Raw genomic sequence first — 12,039 nt, 5'->3', positions numbered from 1 at the left:
AATATAATTCTGTCTTTGGGGAATGAGTTTTTATTTTCAGCAACCATGAAAAGCCACTTGGACCTCATGGCAAATAAGAGGAGTTGCAGCTGGGTTTGAGTCAGAAATGAGGTGTAATTTTACGGTTATAAGATTGAGGTCTTTTTGTGACTTGTAAAGAGGAGTCCCACAGGAGTTCTCAGGCAGAAGTGGCATCATCATAACAAGTGCCAGGCCTCCCTACAGGACCATTCCAAAGTGACTACAGGCAGGAGGAGGCATGAGTCTAGCTGGTATATGGTCCGTCTACCCAGGACTTCATCATTATAGCCCCAGGTACAGGCGTCAGTTCATTTCAGAGCTGGTCCTGTTCCACTTTCTCTCTTCATCAAGCCCACTTGGCCCTGATGTGACTCTAAGGCCAAGATCTTGAAGGGCCAGTTTAGGGGGAGGGTGTCTCCTGCATTGGTGCATTGGCAGGCGGGTTCTTTACCGCTAGCGACCTCTGGGAAGCCCCCGGAAAACAACAAAGGCCGCGGAAGCGGCAAGCATTCAAGAATGGGATTCAAACCCACAGCGTGCAGAGCACGATAGATTAGCAGTCTGTCGATTTAACCACTCAGCCACCTTGCCCAGGTAGCGCTAGTGGTAAAGAACCCACCTACCAATGCAGGAGACGTGAGAAACACTAGTTCTAACCCTGGGTCGGAAAGATCACCTCCAGGAGGGCATGGCAACCCACTCCAGTATTCTTGCCTGGAGAATTCCATGGACAGAGGAGCCTGGCAGGCTACAGTCCATGGGGTCACAAAGAGTCAGACATGACTGAGAGACTGAGCAAGCACCTAGATGATTTTACTTCACAGGATTGTTAGAAATGGTAACTACATAGAACCACACCAACATGGACGTACACAGATGCACATTCACACCAAATAGCTAACATGTATTGAGCACTTACTCTGTGCCCAGTACTGTGCTTTATATGCATGTGGCCGACACTGCTGTTTGACCACCTAGAAGCTGTTTCTCTTTTTCTGCTTCTATAGGGGTGATTGTGTAGCCCAGTTCTGGCAATTGAGATTTAGGTAAAACTCTCCTGGGAGTTATTGGGAGAGCTTTTGCTTTCCTAAGGAAACAGGACTGCTAAATCTGAGCTGTTTTCCCACCCACACCCTTTCCTGCGTTGATCTTGGAGGTAAAGGTTGGGCATCGCAACCATCTTGTAATCTAGATGGGAAGACCAAAGGAACACCTCTGTTACATGAGAAAGTGACTACCTATTTGATTAAATCACTGCTAGTTATTGCTTGCAGCTAATAATAATCTAATATACATACATAAAAGATATCCACACATAATAATATGCCCTATAAAGTGTTTCCATTGATACTCATATTCAAACACAGTTCCTCCATTCAGGGAACTAATGATATGAATGATGATCATCTCGTATTTATGTAGCACTTGGCAATTTTCAAAAGATTTTCACATCCATTTTGTCATTTGTTCCGTACAACTCTGTAAGGAAGGCAACTTTTTAATCTGAAAAATCCTTTGCAATTGCAAACGGATATTTAATAAGTATTTTAGGATGCTCATATGTTACACATAGGCTTGTCTTCTTTTCTTTTTTTCCTTCCTTCTTTCCTTCCATGCCAACTCTGGGCCTGTTTTTCTCAGACTCACCCCTCAGCCTTCTTCTGCTCTGTTGTGCTCTGTAATGCCGGGACGTTGATCCATTCAGGCTGGGAATCCAGGCTCTAACACAGCTGACTTTGGCCTAGGGGAAGTATCATACTAGCAGGAGATTGGGGGTAGGTGGGGGTGGGAATGAAGAGGCTGGGATGTTTTTTGCCCCCTGCCCATCACCACCGTCTGCCTCAGTGGCATTTCTGGCTGCATATTTTCCATGGCTTCTGCTCCCAGTGCTAGAGTTCAAGCTTCCGACCACGTGGCTCCTGGCTTCCATCTCCTGGCTCCCCATCCCCCGTGAGACTGCCTCCTCCCTCTGCCCCTTTGATTTATGGATAGCAGTGGTTTCCCTAAGCTCTGGGCTGCCTCTCCATCCCCTATTCTATCACCTGTGTAACCAGTCCACTTCATTAGGTCCCTCCACTGTAAATATTTGACGTGTCCTCTTTTTCCTCAGTTACATTCATTGATCCATATTACCTTTTTAGGGCACCCACTTAGGGCCAGGTTCTGTGCAGGACGCACAGGGCAAGAGGTGTGCTAGTCTAAGGAGCAAAGCGAAAAGCCTAAGAGTGTGATGGTCTCTGCTGAGACATCCCTAAACTCAGCAAAACTTATAGGTAAGTCTTGTCATTGCCTGGGCTTCTTCCTTTTTCCAGAGGCAAGCCAGAGATAATGTGCAGGACCCTCAGTATGTCCCCTTCACTACCCACTGCACGAGTGAGTTTGGGGGTGCTTCTGGATGGTGGCAGAAATGCCTGTTGGCTTTCACCTCCTCCCAGGCAAATGCTTCTACCAAGGGCTCTCAGGCTCAGGACAGCCCAGCTTCCACAACCTGCATTGTACTCCCTTCCCTTCTCTTCTAAACAGCCTTACCTAAAGAAGCAGGAAGAATCTTTTACAGAGTATTTGCTTCAGCAAAATGCCAGAGATGAATTATCCATAAAAGTTAATAATGGAGAGAAGCCAGTGGTATCAAGTCAACTTAAAGATGCTTAGATATCTTGCATGGGATTTTGCAAACAGACTGGACAAAAATCCCATTTAAAGTTTTATGGCTTTGGCAATGTAGACAACCATTCTGAGCTTCAGTTTTCTCACCCACAAAATGGAGACAATAAATGTCTTCCTCATAGGATGATTGTTTCTGATCTGAGGAACTTCAGAAACATGACCAATTATCCTAACAAAGATGGGTTCCCCTCCAACTATAGACACATGGAGATGCTGTATGAACTATAACAGACAAGTTATATTTTTATTGCCAATTTTGAAAAAAATATAAAGAGAAATCTCTAGATATAAGAAATGAAAAAGAAATGGAAAACTCAAAGCCAGAACAGGGCACAGGTGATGTGCCTGAGCTGCCACAGAGATTTCACACTTAGTTATAGATCCTGAGAGGTGCAGGCCAGGGTTACACTGTACACTAAGGAGTAGAGATGGAGTTTCAGTCCTGGACACATAAGAAAGTTGGAACAGAGCCCACTGCAAAAAGCCCTGATATTGGAAGCTCTGTCCTCTTCCATGAAAAGGAGACTAGCAAAACTCTATCCCAAGGTCAGAGAAGTTCAAGGAAGCTATATGTCTGATGAGGCTTTGGGTAGGGAAAAAAATGGCACTCGTGAGAAACAGAAATTCTAATCACTGCCAAATGCTTATGGGGGGTTTAAATTTACTCTACCTGTATGTGAAAACAGCTACTGAGATAAGTTAACATAAAATTCTTGGATTAGGGCTGAAATAAGACCTATTAAAATTCTTAGGTTTAGGCTGAAGCGAATTCAAAGTAGCTCTGCAGGATGCTTAGCAATTCAGGGCTTGTAGATCCACTAGAAAAAGCAATTCTTGATGAAGATGCACACAAAAAGCATCAACCCCATGAGGAAAGAAATGAGCAGAATGGAGAGTTGATCAATATAACAAACTAGAAAGAAGGGTAAAAACAGAACCATCTGAAAGAGACTATGAATTAGGATGATTAAAACAGATATAAGAGAAGCAATAGAAGCCATAATAACATAACAGAATAGTATAAGAGGAAAAGTGTAGGGAGATTTGAAAAACAACCATGTAGAACTTCCTGAAATGAAAGACACTGCCACTGAAATTAAAACCTCAAAGGATATTAAACTACCTATAGATCTAGCTGAAGAGGGACTTAGAAGAGAAATTTGAGGAAATTACCCAAAACAGAATAAAAAGAGAGAAAGAGATAAAAAACCTGAACAAGAATTTAACAGATATGAGCGATAAAAAGAGAAAGTCAAGCAGATGTCTAATAGGAATTCCAGAAAGATTTAATAGAGGGAATGATGGAAAATCATTATTAAAAATATTACAGCTATATAAGTCAGGGTTCTCCAGGGAAACAGAACCAACAATTTCATAACTAGTCATACCCTGATGAAACTGCAAAACCACAAGGCAAAGAGAAAACTATAAAAGCCCTCAGTGAAAAGGGCCAGATTGCCAAATGGGATGTTAACTATGACAGCAGCTTTTTCATCAGCAACAATGGAAACCAAAGTACAAAAGGATAATATCTTCAAAAGAGAATAAACTTCAAACTACAATTCTGTACAAGTTAAATTCATAAGTGACACCAAATTTTCAGCGATTTGCAGACAAGCGAAAATGATGAGTTTACCTTACACAACTTTGCTGAAAGAATACGAGTGGATATACTTCAGTAAGAAGAAAATAATTCAATCCAGAAAAATAACTTAGATGTAAGGAGAGGGGTGTAAGCAAGGCGCTAGAGTCAGCTCACATCAGCCCAAAGAGCCGACTCTTAAAATTTCAGGAATTTTGAGAACTGGATGTTAAACAGTCATTGCTAAAAGTTAACTCACACAAACTTACACATAAATGAATTACGTTAAAATAAAGGTTTAAAATCCTCACAATGTATCACTTCTTAATTATTTGGCTACAACTTTGCTATTATCTATGCTCTTGAGGTTATTTATATCTCTCATATCTGTATGGTAGAAATACTATGTAATGGTGTGCTGCTGGGCATCTTTTCCCTTTCTCTAGATTTCAGTGATGTCACATTGCTAGCTTGAGTATAGCTTGAGCACCTCAGAGATCAACAAATGCTACAAATCAAGACTACCTTTGGACTTCTCCCTTTGGACAATGGATGAGAATCCACCTGTCAATGCAGGCGACACGGATTTGATTCCTGGTCTGGGAAGATTCCACGTGCTACAGGGCAACTAAGCCCGTGCACCACGACTACTGAAACTTATGAGCCTAGAGTCCATACTCCGCAAAAAGAGAAGCCACCACAATGAGAAGCCCAGTGCACTGTAACTAGAGAGTAGCTCCTGCTCTCCGCAACTAGGGAAAGCCTGCATGCAGCAAGGAAGACCCAGTACAGCCAAAATGAATTAAAAAAAAAAAAGATTCCCTTACTCCCTACCACATGAGAGTTGATTATTACTATCTATCAGCACATGGGGCTTCCCAGGCGTTGCTGCTGATAAAAAATCCACCTGCCAATGCAGGAGACAGACAAAAGAGATGTGGGTTCAATTCCTGGGATGGGAAGATCTGCTGGAGGAGGACATGGCAACACACTCCAGTATTCTTGCCTGGAGAATCCCAACGGACAGAAGAGCCTGGAGGGCTACAGTCCACGGGGTTGCAAAGAGTTGCATACAACTGAAGTGACTTAGTATGCATCAGCACACTGCTGAATATAAGAAATAATGGTTTCTACTGCTAGGTATATGTCCAAGAGAACTGAAAACATATATCCACAAAAATACTTAGATACAAATGTTCATAGCAGCGTTATATATAATTGCTAAAAAGTAGAAATAAGTCAAATATCCACCAACTAATGAACAGACAAATAAAATGTAACTTATCCATACAATGGAGTATTATTAAGGCATAAGAAGGAATGAAGTACTGAAGTACATATTCTAACATGAATGAATCTTGAAAACATTGTGCTAAATGAAAGAAATTAGACACAAAAAGTCATATACTATATGATTCCACTTATATGAAATATCCAGAATAGGCAAATCCATTGAGACAGGAAGTAGATTAATGGTTATCAGGGGCTAGGGAAAGAAAGCTGAGCGTGGAAGAATTGATGCTTTTGAACTGTGGTCTTGGAGAAGACTCTTGAGAGTCCCTTGGATTGCAAGGAGATCTAACCAGTCAATCCTAAAGGAAATCAGTCCTGAATATTCATTGGAAGGACTGATGCTGAAGCTGAAACTCCAATAGTTTGGCCACCTGATGCAAAGAACTGACTCATTGGAAAAGACCCTGATGCCGGGAAAGATTGAAGGCAAGAGAAGGAGATGACAGAGGATGAGATGGTTGGATGGCATCACTGACTCAATGGGCATGAGTTTGAGGACGCTCCAGGAGTTGGTGATGGACAGGGAAGCCTGGCGTGCTGCAGTCCATGGGGTCACAAAGAGTTGGACACATCTGAGCAACGGAACTGAACTGAACTGAGCGGGTAGGGATAGGAGGTAGGGGGTAATACCAGTAATGAGTATGAGATTTCTTTGGGGGATAGTGGTGATTGCACTATACTTGTGAATATACTGAAAATTATTGAATTGTAACTGTAAAAGGGTGAATTTTATTGTATGCAAAAAGGACTTGGGGAAGGAGGAAGGGATAGTTAGGGAGTTTGGGATTGACATGTACACACTACTATATTTAAAATAGATGACCACCAAGGATCTACTGTATAGCACAGGGAACTCTGTTCAATGTTATGTAACAACTTAAATGGGAGAAGAATTTGAAAAAGACTAGATACATGTATAACTGAATCACTTTGCTGTACACCAGAAACTAACAAAACATTGTTAACCAACTACACTCCAACATGAAATAAAAAGTTAAAATGAGAAACAAAGGTAGGCAGAGAAATTGGTATGTGTGTTTGTAAATCTAACTAAATACCGGCTGTTAAAACATCTAATGGAGGGAGGTAAGTGGTTAAAAGTAAGTTGGAACCAAAATACTGAAAACCAAATTACCTGGAAGATAGAAGGGGGTGGAGAGCAGAACAAAAGAATTCTAAAGTTCCTGAAATCTTCACAATGAGCTAGTGATTAACTTAACAATGTTAGGTTGAGTATGCACATTAGTAATGTAGGAACATCCACTGAAGGAATATAATTAGAAAGTATAATTTCCAAACCACTAGTGAGGCTAAAAAGGGGGTAAAGAAAATAACCAAAGTAAAAGAGGGCAGGATAAGAGAATAAAGCAAATAAAACACATGGCAAATGACAAAACAAAGGGGGGAAGATATCTCCAATATATCAAAATGAGAAGAAATGTAAACATGCTTATGAGACAAAGATTCTTAGATTGGATTTTAAAAAATCCAGCTGTATGTTGGTTACAAGGATGCATTCAAAAGTTAAGGACACAGAAGTGTTAAAAGGATGGGGAAGATATACTAGGCAAATACAAAATGAAATAATGCAACAATAATAGATTTTAAGTCAAAAAGCATTGTTAGGGATAGAGTGAAATGCCTTAATGATAAAAGGGACAGTTCATCAGGAAGATACAATAACCAGAACATATTTGTTCCAACTGGAAATATTGCCTCCAAATATATAAGACAGAATTACAAGGAGAAATGGACAAATCCACATAGTGGGAGATTTTGACTCATCACCCTCAGTAGCTGATAGAGTAAGAAAACAAAATATTTGTTAAGGCTGTATAAGGTTTGAGCAACACAAAGATCACTTTTTCTATCTTTCCATACTTCCATTCCTGGGCCTTGAAAGTTCCTCCTTCCTGTAGCTCTACACTGAGTTAATTGCCAAGCTTGTGGATTCTCACTGTAAAGTGGGCTGGTTTCCTGCCAACAGCCTTTCATCCTGGAGTTAATTCTTTGGCTCAGGCTTTAGTTGTCTTGCCTGAACCATTGTAATTGGTTCCTAATTGATCCCCTTATATTTATGGAGAACTGCCCAGATGACATGTGGTTTAGGAGTTTCATGTTGACACTATACATTTTATTGTTGGATTAAACCAAACCAAAAGTACTACAATATTTCAGTCCCAGTGGAATTACTTTTACTGAACTGAGCTCTGGTGTGAGGTTATCGGCTATTTGGAGGGATGGTAAAGACAAAATCCTGGGAAACTCCTTCTGGCTGGTATATTATTCCAGGCACACACTGTAACTTCTTTGTGAGGAATATTGGGAGGAAATATTCTGAAATCTGTATGTCTCTTATACAAGAGTTTGTACGTATTTTATGAATACTAAATCAAGTAACCAATATTTCCAGTTTACGAGGGTCAGTAGAGAACTCACAGCCAAGCTTGCCAGCTACTTTTAATAAATACAGTAGTTCTCCTTTATCTGCTGTTTGCTTTCCACAGTTTTAGTTACCCGTGGTCAACTATAGTCAGAAAATATTAAGTGGAAAATTCTAGAAATAATTCATAAGTTTTAAATTGCATTCTATTCTGAGTAGCTTGATGAAATCTCACGCTGCCTGCTCTATTCTATCCAGGATCCCCAACCATAATGTCATTCGTTCCTGACATTCAACCATCAACATTGTCATAGTTCTCAATGATCCAGTATCATCTGGAGCAGATGATTCTCATCAATGCATCAGAAGGTCAGTAGTAGCCTAAAGATATATCACAATATCAACTTCACTCACCTCACTTAATCTCATCACATAGAAATTTTACCATCTCACACCATCACAGGAAAAAGTAAAGTGAGTTCAGGACAACAATATACTTTGAGAGAGACCATATTAACATAATTTTTATTATAGTACCTCATTATAATTGTTCTATTTTGTTATTCATTGTTGTTGTTGTTAATCTCTTATGGTGCCTAATTTATTAAGCTTTATCATAAATATGTATGTATAGGAAAACAGTATATATAGGGTTCACATTACTTGTGGTTTCAAGCATCCACTGGGGGTCTTGGAATATATCCCCTGCAAATAAGAGGGGGAGACTACTGCATTCAGAATAATAATATCTAATATTTATTGAATGCTTGCTCTGAACCTAGCACTGTTCCAAATGCTTTCCATGTACTGATATATTTAACCCTCATCTCATTCCAATGAGATAGGATCATTAAGATCCTCCCTTAAAGATGAGGACATTGAGACCCAGAAAGATTATATAACTGACCCAGGGTTTATAGTGTTGACTTTAAAAAAAAAAGCACAACATTAGAGTTGTGAGTCAAATTTTATTTGGGGCAAAATGAGGACTATCACCTGGGAGACAGCATCTGAGATAACTCTGAGAAACTGCTCCAGAGAGGTAGAGGGGAAGGTCAATATATATGTGATTTTGGTGAAGGGAAACTACATGAAATCAAGCACATATTTTTTTGCAGAAGGTTTTTGCTAGTCATGAGGAGAAGTCATCAGCATGAAGGATTTTAGTGCTTTTCTAGAAATGAGGAGATATAAGAGTTGGGCTCATAAAAATCAGCTCCTAAAAATATCTAAATATCTGAAGACCCGTTCTGCCAGTTTTTCCTGGAGTACAGAGTGCCTCATTTCTGCTCTCCACTCTGAGCTCCTTTCAGGGGGTTGCTGAAAATCAGCAGCTGCAGCAGCACATGATTTAATCCGTGTAGACAGCAAGTGCCAATTTGTAGCTGACAATAGCTAGTAAGATGGAAAACCAGAATCTGAATCCAGGCAGTCTTTTCCCAGAGTCCATACTCTTAACCACTATATATATTACATCTTTAAGTTTTATGGTATGCATGCCCGTAAGCTTATTACAAGCCCTAGCTCTATTAATTTTCTGTGTTAATACTGTTGCTTCTGGCCAAGATGTAGTAATAGGGATTAGACCTATTTCTGGACAAAATATATGAAACAGTGATTTTTTAAGACATTGGATATCAGGTAACTAAACATAGTGATTCCTAAAAGATAGGAAATAAGTGAAGTAAGCCCTGTGATTATCTCTGCTTTCCTCCTGGAGAGGATTTCCTAGTCTTTGTACCAAGAGAGCAAATCCAGGCAGAACTCAATAGTTTCCCTGAGTTGAGGAGCTGGAGTGGGGAATCTGGGGTGGTTAAGTGGTGAGTTCACAGAGAAGAATGCCAAAAAGAAGAGAGGTGAACAGAAAGGAAGCTCTGGCTATCTGCTGAGGGTCCACCTTGAGTCTTCAGCATGCATGTAAGGAAAATACCTGAATCCAGAAAAAGAATCATCCAAAAGAATTAGAAGGAATAATTCTTGAATATTACAGAGGTCCAGTGCCTGTTCCCAACATTGAGAGTGGCAAGGCATAAATCACAAGGCGTCAGATGGGCTTTGTCACAATAGGGGGGCAAATTTAGCCCTAGGATAACTTAGTTGCCATAGTCCCATCTAACAGAGCTTAAAAATAACAGCCAAAATCTCTTTTCCAAAAGCCAAAGGACCCATATAAAAGGACCCATAATGAGGGGGGATAGGTAGAATGAGTAGATAAGGACATTAAAATAGTTATAATTATATTCCACATGATCAAGAAACTAGAGAAAAGAGTGGGCTTGATAATAGAGACATGGACAATACAAAAAAAGACCCAGGGACTTCCCTACAACCAGTGCCCATATCTTGGTTTCAAAACACCATTCTCCAATAAAAGGAACCAAAGCACTTTAGAGAAATGGTTGATTACTGATAAAATGTAAGATGATCTTGGAGCATAATGTAATAGTAGAAAGCAAGGAAGTCTTAAGAAAACGAAAGGATGGACCATGTCAAAGAGACACAGAAATCAATCTTAAAGGGCATCCAGTGGCCAAAGCTGGAACCATTTGAGCAATAAAATAGTATTGAATGATAATCCAAAATGTTAAATAAGTACACATGAGTCCACACTGATGTAAACCAGTCATTGAATAAATAAATGAATTGGGGAAAAATATGTTAATAACTATTCCATATAGAAAAAGTCTGAATAATATATGTAGATACTACCCCCTACCATGAGAGGTGGAACTTAATCACTCCCCTCTCCTTGAATGTAGCCTGAACTTAGTGATTTGTTTTAAAGAACAAAGTATGGAAAGAGAAGAATAATAACATTACAGTAGGAAAATCTAGCAAAACTGCCTTAACCAAGTGATTAAAATAACATCTCCAATGATGAAATGTGGATATAATGTGCCCTCTAATTTGATGTAATAATAAGGACCCTTCACTTCTATGTTATTCTTTCCCAAAACCCACAACCCCAGTCTAATCATGAGGAAAACATCAGACAAATCCAAAGTAAGGATAGTTTATAATATACATGACCAGTATGCCTCAAAATTTTCAAAGTCATTAGGAACAAAAAAAAGACTGAGAAAAACTGTAGTGAGTGAGAAGAGAAGATATAACAACTAAATGAAATGTGACATCTTCAGCTGATTCTTGGAACATAAAAAAGACATTAATGGAAAAAGAGTTGCAATCTGAATATGTTAATTATTTACTACTAACGCACCAATGTTGATATCTTAGTTTTGATAAGTGTATGTAAGGAAATAACATCAGAAGAAACAAACTGGATGAGAGGCATGTGGAATGTTTTGCAAATTTTCTATGACTCTGAAATTATTCCAAAACCAAAAAGCTACTAAAAAAAACCCAAAAAACAAAACCCAAACCAAATTTCTAGGGATAGAAACTACAGATGAGAAGTACATTAAATGAAATAAAAATAAATTAGGTGTTTCAGAAGAAAGGAATAATAGACTTGGAGACATAGCAATAGAAACTACACAAAAAGACACAAGAGGGAAAAAAAAGACAGAAAATCTTGAACAGAGCATCATTGAGTTAAGGAACAACTTCAAGTGGACTGATATACATGTAATTGGAGACCTTAAAGGAAGGAGGGGCAAAAAAATTTTTGAAAGAAATGATAGACATAAATTTTCCAAGTTTGATGAAAACTTTAGGGCCACACATTCAAGAATCCCAATGAACCGCAAGCACAAGAAACATGAAGAAAACTACACCAGGGTATATCTTAATAAAATTGCTAAGGTCCATGATAAAGTCTGAAGAGTAGCATGAGAGAAAACAGTACATACAGAGGAACAAAGGTAAGAATTAACCCAGAAGAGAGTGGAGCAAAATCTTTCAAATATGGGAAGGAAGAAAAAAAGAATTGTTTACTTATAATTTGAAAATATTTTTCAAAAAGAAATGTGAAAATAGGGAAAGAATAGTCTTTTCAATAAATGGTGTAAGGACAACTGGACATCCACATGTGAAAGTATGAAGGTGGGCATTCATCTCACACTATATACAAAACCAAACTCAAAATGGATCAAATACATAAATATAAGAGCTAAAACTATAAAACCCTTGG

At 39.0% G+C, this 12,039-nt stretch overlaps 1 protein-coding gene across 7 annotated transcripts in view; it reads right to left on the bottom strand.

Moving 5' to 3' along the window:
- The window catches only part of GVQW3 (GVQW motif containing 3), a 44,650-nt gene that overhangs the window by 20,515 nt on the left and 12,096 nt on the right, over window positions 1–12,039 (bottom strand). The window lies entirely within an intron of this gene.

Source organism: Giraffa tippelskirchi, chromosome 11 (genome assembly GCF_054371585.1).
Source record: "Giraffa tippelskirchi isolate mGirTip1 chromosome 11, T2T-mGirTip1v1.2.pri, whole genome shotgun sequence".
NCBI lineage: Eukaryota > Metazoa > Chordata > Mammalia > Artiodactyla > Giraffidae > Giraffa > Giraffa tippelskirchi.
The sequence above is the reverse complement of the archived record's forward strand: the minus strand, read 5'-3'. Positions and strand labels throughout refer to the sequence as shown.